The sequence below is a fragment of the Setaria italica genome, chromosome VIII (assembly GCF_000263155.2).
Source record: "Setaria italica strain Yugu1 chromosome VIII, Setaria_italica_v2.0, whole genome shotgun sequence".
In the NCBI taxonomy this organism is placed as follows: domain Eukaryota; kingdom Viridiplantae; phylum Streptophyta; class Magnoliopsida; order Poales; family Poaceae; genus Setaria; species Setaria italica.
The window spans coordinates 5,965,488-5,972,557 of record NC_028457.1 but is presented as its reverse complement, the minus strand read 5'-3'; the positions used below and the strand labels follow the sequence as shown (position 1 = coordinate 5,972,557).

At 49.7% G+C, this 7,070-nt stretch overlaps 1 pseudogene; it reads right to left on the bottom strand.

Moving 5' to 3' along the window:
• Positions 1-4,446: 4,446 nt before the first annotated feature.
• On the bottom strand, positions 4,447-5,412 carry LOC101766056 (annotated as a pseudogene).
• Positions 5,413-7,070: the final 1,658 nt, after the last annotated feature.

The following is a 7,070-nucleotide window of genomic DNA, read 5'->3' as shown; positions in this document are numbered from 1 at the left end:
AGCGGCGGCACACTCCAAGGCGGGCAGCGCACTCCAAGGTGGATGGAGCGGTGGTGACGCACTCCAAGGTGGGCGGAGCAGGCGGTGGTGGCGGCGGTAGAGCAGCCGGAGCTGGTGGCCCGGGTGTGGTGGCGGCTTCGAGCAGCTGGAACTGCCGCGGATGGCCTGGGCGTGGTGGCGGCGTCGCAATGGTTGAGACGTCGGCGGCGGCGGCGGCAACCAGCTGGAGCTGCCCCCGTGGGCGGGGCATGTTTTTTTTATTTTTTCTGGAAATATTGTTTGCCGAGTGTTTTTTGCCACTCGGCACACCCTTTGCCGAGTGCCCGACCAAAGACACTCGGCAAAGTTAACTTTGCCGAGTAAAACTTTGTCGTGTGCTCTTCGCTGAGTGTTACACTCGCCAAACACGTTGCCGAGTGTTTTTAGGGTTTCGTCGAGTGCCTGGGACACTCGGCAATTTTTAGCTTTCCCGTAGTGATTTAAGTTTCACTTGGGTCATCGGGTCGACCCAAAATGAACTAAAATACTATGGAAAGAAATAAACTAAATGACATGTCATAATTTCCTTGCAAAAAAAATTAATTAGCCGATCCAAAAATTATCACTGGGGGACTACTTATATCCTTACTGCTAGCCTAGGCCCTTTATATATAGCAATACAAGTCTTATTTATTTTGTTCATTTCATTTCCATTCCATTCTCTCTAGACTAGCCTTGCAAACTTGCATGGTAGCTACTAGCTACTAGTTGTCATCAGCCATGCATACGTGGGAATGAGTGGTATTAGGACACACTACGTCAGATTTGATTTGTACTGGCACAGCTAAATTAGCGTGCTGACGGGTGTGATTGGCACCTGCCAGCACAAAGCTTCATAGGGCAGGCGGTGGAGCACCCACCAACATAGTGGCCACTGTGTTGGCAGGTGACCTAAGCACCCGCCAGTACAGATGCACCCCATCTATGCTAGCGGTGGACTTATGTTGCCCGCTAGCACAGAGCTCACCCATTTATGGTCCTGTGCATCTTCTTTCTTGGGCAACTTTCCATTTGGAACTTGTCCGAGAGGAACTCGGGAAAAGCTCCAAAAACACCAAATCTAAGGGGAAGGTTTTGCTCTTGATTTCTTTGGAGGAGGTGGCTATATAAGGTGAGTTTGTGCCATTCCAACCTTCTTTTTCAACTTCTATACATCATTTCTAGCTTCATTAGCTTGTCATCTAGATCTAGAACTAGGAGAGAAAGGAGGGAAGAGAGAGAAAATAACTAGAAATGGATTATTTTTGTAAATAAAATTATATGGTCATATTATAACCATTACAATGCTATGTTTGTCATTTTAATGTAATATAGAATTGAGTTTGATTATATTTTTTCTACATAGATCAATAATAATTGAAGTTCTGAAATTTGGGAAATGAGCTTTGGTGTATTTTGTTTAGACTTCTTTTGAGCAAGTGTTCAAGTGACGATGTGATGGTATGAGTTATCTGGTATTGTGCACGATTTAATTCTATCTACTGATGATGATTTCTTGTGTGGCAATTTGAATCGGGTAGGATTTTCCAAATATTTTCTTTATGCTTTTAAGAACTTTGGATGGGTGCAGCCGTACATGTCATTTGGAATCTGTGTTCTTGGAAAAATTATATTACTACTATTGTGGTCATTCTCACATCTTTATTTTTTTTTCAAATGTGTCGTAGAGTGCTTTTTTTAAAAGGCCAACTGCCGTTGATGTGAAGTTGCAGCCAAGTTGTGGATCAGTAATAAAAGAATTGGCGGAAATTGGTAAAGATCACGAGTTCCGAAAATACACATGAAAGATCTTGCTACCGTAAAATATCATTGAAACAGTTCCGGAAAATACACATGAAAGATCCTGCTACCGTAAAATATCGCCGAAACGTTCAAACGTTAACGCAAATTAGAATTTTGTTAGAGTTTGTTCATCGGAACCTTGTTTTCACCTGTTCGACGAACATAAGAGCATCTCAAAGAGTGTCTAATATTTTCACTCCCAATATATCTAGATTGGGACCTGGCCAAAAAGTTTTGGGTGCATAAAATACCCCTTCCTCCAACAGTGGTCCATTTTTTGTTCCCAAAGCTTTTAAAATATGCCGTGTTATCCCAGTGGGACCCCTTTCCCTGGAACCGAACCCACCTCATTCCTTGGACGCCGCCCTTCGTCATCATGGTACCTCCAGATCAAAACCTTCCACTACTAGAGAGATCCTCATTCGTGCTGGCGTGAAAACCTCATTCGTGCCGGTGATCGGACCGGCACCACGAAATGAGTCCATTTTTTGTTCCCAAAGCTTTTAAAATATGCTGTGTCATCCCAGTGGGACACCTTTCCCTGGAATCGAACCCACCTCATTCCTCCGACGCCGCCCTTCGTCATCATGGTACCTCCAGATCGGAACCTTCCACGACTAGAGAGATCCTCATTTGTGCTGGCGTGAAAACCTCATTTGTGCCGGTGATCGAACCGGTACCACGAAACCGATATGAATAAGAATGGTTATTCATGCCGGTATCGAAGCCAGCACGAATAACAGGTTATTCTAACCGGTGGGATATCACACCGGCATGGATAGTAAAAATAAGAATTTGCAAAATAGCAAAAATATTTTTCCTATGCATAAAGGGTCACAAGTCATGTGTTTTTCATGCGAAATATGAGCACGTGTGGTATCCATCCTTCAAACTCATGAACCCCTACCTCGCGCGACCCTTCCATACCATCCCACCTAGACATCAGTCGTGCACACAGAAGAGAGTTCTATTCCATTTGACCCTTGTTGCCTACTTCTTAAATCAATTATTTGGGCATCTAAATGAATTTAAATAAAAAATCTATCAACTACAAAGTTGTAGATCTTGTCAAAGTGTATAATTTTTATATAAAGTTTATCTCCATCCGAGGCTGTATGCAAAAGTTACGAATTTTTTAAGGCAACCTGAAATTCAAATTACAAGAGCGGGAAAGAAGGACAGGAAATAGAGTTGAATGGTAAATTACTTTAAATGAAAAACCTGCAACTACAAAGTTGAAGTTCAGGTTGGAACCTACAACTTTGATGTAAAATTTGTCTTCAGATGATTCCATATCAAAAAGTTATGACTTTCCAAGTAAAACATGAACTTGTAATTACAAGGACAAAAAAGACATGCTAACATTACAACTTTGAACATCTAAATGACTTCAAATGAAAATACTTTAAACTATAAAGTTTTAGATTTTAACAAACATACAATTTTTATATAAATTTTATCTTCATCAAAATTCATATGTAAAAGTTATAAATTTTTGAATTTTCGAGTTTGTACGATGAACCGGTGCGAATAATCCTAACAACTACGGCTCTAAAATAGAGCCGGTGTGAATGATGTGTTATTCATACCGGCTCAAATTAGAGCCGGTGCGAATGATATGTTATTCGTGCCGGCTCAATTTCGAGCCGGTGTGTCGTGCCAGTTTTATTTAGAGCCGGCACGTATGGTGGATTATTATACACCCGTACAAATGCCGGCTCATTTATCGCCGGCACGAATGAATGGATACCAATGATGGTCTCTCTGGTAGTAGTGTTCATGGCGTCAGATTGCTGCATGGCAAATCGGCACCTCCACCGCTGCAAGTCACATCGCCAGGACACCACCAGAAGACATGCGTGGCAAGGATCTTGGAGAAAGCAGGCTTCATTTTTAACTCTGCAAAACATTGATATTTTCTTTGAAGAGCAATAATAGGGCCTGATCTTGCATGACACGGGTCATCAAAATTCAGACCACTGCACGCTCAATTCTAGATTAACCCGAGGGAAGTACGTCGGGACCTCCAGCAAAAAAAAAATTCCGATGCTGGCAGGACTTGGCGGTTGGCGCCCATCAGCGCACGGCGGCGAAGTGGCCAGGGCACGGCGGGGGAGGGCGGATGGAGCCATTCACAAGGAGGGCGGATGGGACGCAGGGCCGGTGGGAGTGCGAACTTCGGGACTTGGATGGCGAAGCTAGACCAAATGTGTGGGGGGTGCACAGCTTCATCAGGAAGTGAGCTTTCTTAGGCATTTGGGCTGGTGGGGGTGCCCTATAGGGCCGAATTTTGGACCATGGGGGTGCCCTATAGGGCCGAAATTTGCTTGTCTTTCTTGGGTAGTTCGGCTGGAAGGGGTTCCTAGGCACCACGGGCCCTTATTGGGCTTCGCCGCTTGGAAGACCGCAGCACCGGCAGCCGGAATTCTCATGGCACAAATATACTACCAAGTACCAATAATATCATTATCAATAGTTCAATCCAAAAACCATGAAACAGTAGTAAAACACGAGTTCATTGTCCTACAAATGAACACTAAACTCATGCATCATAACGATACCAAACAATCAAACAAATACCACGCCACTGGAACGAACAGTTGCTACGCACTTCCGACGACACTTTCATACTGACCATTTCCACGGCGACACGAGCGGATCGGAGATGCGCCGCCGGCCGGAGATGCGACACTGATCCGTCACCGCCCACGCCAGCGCGCCGCCGGTTGGGATCCTCACGAGCCTGGGCAGCAGCCCCTTCCACAGGGCCCGGATCCCTTCCTCGGTGTAGATCGTCCGCAGCGCGTGCGCCATGCCCCTGTACCTCACGCCGCCGCCGCCGCCCTGCGCCATGAGCCGGCTCTTGACGACGTTGAAGGGCCACGTGAGGACCGGGCCGACGGCCGTGGCGAGAAACCCCGAGGCCATGGACCGGGTGAAGTGGAGCTCCTTCCCGTCCCCGTCGCGCTTGCCCCAGAGCGCGGCGTCGAGCTTGCTCTTGCACGCGAACATGGCGACCTGGTTGGTGCCGTTGCGGAGGACGGTCGGCGCCGCTCCGGCCCACAGCCCGTGGAGGCCTTCCTCGCACACGACGGTGGCCGCGCAGTGGACGGCGCCCCTGTACCTCGGCGGCGACTGGCCGTGGCCGCTGCCGCCTTCGCGCTGCTGCTGGAGCCGGATCTTGACGACCTCGAGGAGCGCCGCCGCGGAGAGCGCGCCCGTAGCGGGGTCAAGGAGCCGGGACTGCAGCGACGCGTTGCTGGCGGAGCCCTGGCTATGTGCCCTGGCGGAGCGTCAGGTGCGCGGTGAAGGGAGTGAGCCCCTTCCAGAGCGCGGCGGCGCCACCGTGGCGCCGCAGTGCGCCTTGCCGCGGTACGCCGCGCCGGCGCGGTCCAGCTGCAGACGCGTCTTCACGACGTCCGTCGGCTGCAGGCAGCACACCTCCACCACGCCGCCCAGGGACCCTGCGGCCGCCTTCACGTGCGGCGGGACCGGCCCACGACGCCAGCTGGGTTCCTCGGCGGGCGACGACGCCGCCTGCGGCTGCGGCGGGGATGATGGCTTGGGCAAGGAGGTCACGGCGGCGGCCATTGATCAGGGTCGATCGGAGCGGTGGTGCTCTGTGAGACAAGGCGCGGTGGAGAAGCGAGCCTGGATCAGGTGTGTGTGTTTCTTCCTGCTCTCCGAGTATGCCAATGCGGCGATGTCGCATGCCAGTGCATGGAACGCCATGGCGCGCTGCTTATATAGGACCTCGGAGCCGCGTGATGGCGATGGCGTTAGGTGCGCCGAGCGCGAGAGAGCGCGGGCGTACGCGCGCGCGTTTCTTCCGCGGGCTCGGGTCGGGTGGGACCCTGTTGCTGACATGGCTTACTGGCCGCGTGCCCCTGGAGGCCGCGTTGAACACCTGAACGTGGGGACGTGGCCCGGAGCTGCCAAAGGCAGTCGGTCCCACTTGCAAGCGGCAGTACTGCTCGTCCGCTCTTGTGTCGCCGCGACGCTATGCGCCCATGGCCCCACCCGTCATCTGCGACGGCCGTCCGGTTGGTGGTGAAGGTAGTTTGTGTTTTTCCACCACTGTTCACAGCCTGTTCTTTGAACGCCGTTTTTGTTGCATTTGTAAGAGTAAAATTTAACAAAACCAAACCTCGGTTCAAATATATTTTTTTAAGAATCAACGGGGTTAATAAAGCTCACCGAACAATTTTCAGTTCTTCAAAGTGGGATTACAAGATCAGGCATACATCCTCATTGATCAGAATACATAATTGGATAGAAAAAAGAAAGGGAGCCGCAAGGAATTACAAAACGCAGCACAAACCCACCACACCGGATACAAAAAGATAAGGACAGAGAAGGCACAATGGGCCGAGCTCCAAGGGACGAAAGCCGAGGAAGCATCGAGGAAGAACCACCACGCAACAACCTTACATACCACCATCTTTGCATACAAACGCCAAGCACCTTAGGAAGTCGAATTCACAAGTGAAACGAGGCAACTCCGTGTTGCCGGTGACCACTCCAGTCTCGGAGTCCACTGCCTCCCGACAACGGCCACTCTTGTCCCGCTGGCCACCCACACGCCCCTCATTGATTTGGCCCTCTCGGGTCTTCCCTTGTCAAGTCAAGATCCTCGAAGATGTTCTCTGGTGGTGGAGAAAAGGCTGTCTTGGAGAAAGGTCCTTAGTTCTCCCTCCTCCACTGTGATCCCCATCTCAGGTGAACCTTTCCACTTGCCCCTCACCTTTTGGAAGGAATCCCTCCACCCTTTTGCTATTTTGCCGGTCGTCTTCTTCCTCCTTGGGTCAGGTGCATCTTCCCCACATGGATTTCTCTAAGTTCAACTACCGTCTGGGCTCATCTTTCAGTCAGAAAGTGCTGGCCTAACTGGACACTCAGGTAAACCTTGAAGGGAAGCCAGCAGGACAGGGATTTCACCTGCTGGTATCTTTCAGCAGCAATAGATTCAGACTTACCGATGAGTCGGTCAACACTTGCTTGCACTCTGTTCTGGGGGGTAAAAGCCCTTCCTTCTTTACTAAGCAACTAGAAGACCAGGTTTTCAAATTCTCAGTCCAATCCAGGGAAGTGGGATTTCTTGTTGTTAATCAAGGTCTGGTGGTTTGTGACCTATTCAAGCTCTCTTTCTTCTTGTTTAATGAGATTGGGTTCTCAAAGGCTCTGATTTTTGCCAAGAGAGATTCTGGACCTTCTTTCACCTGGCAAGTGGTGCGTTCTAAGAAGACCAA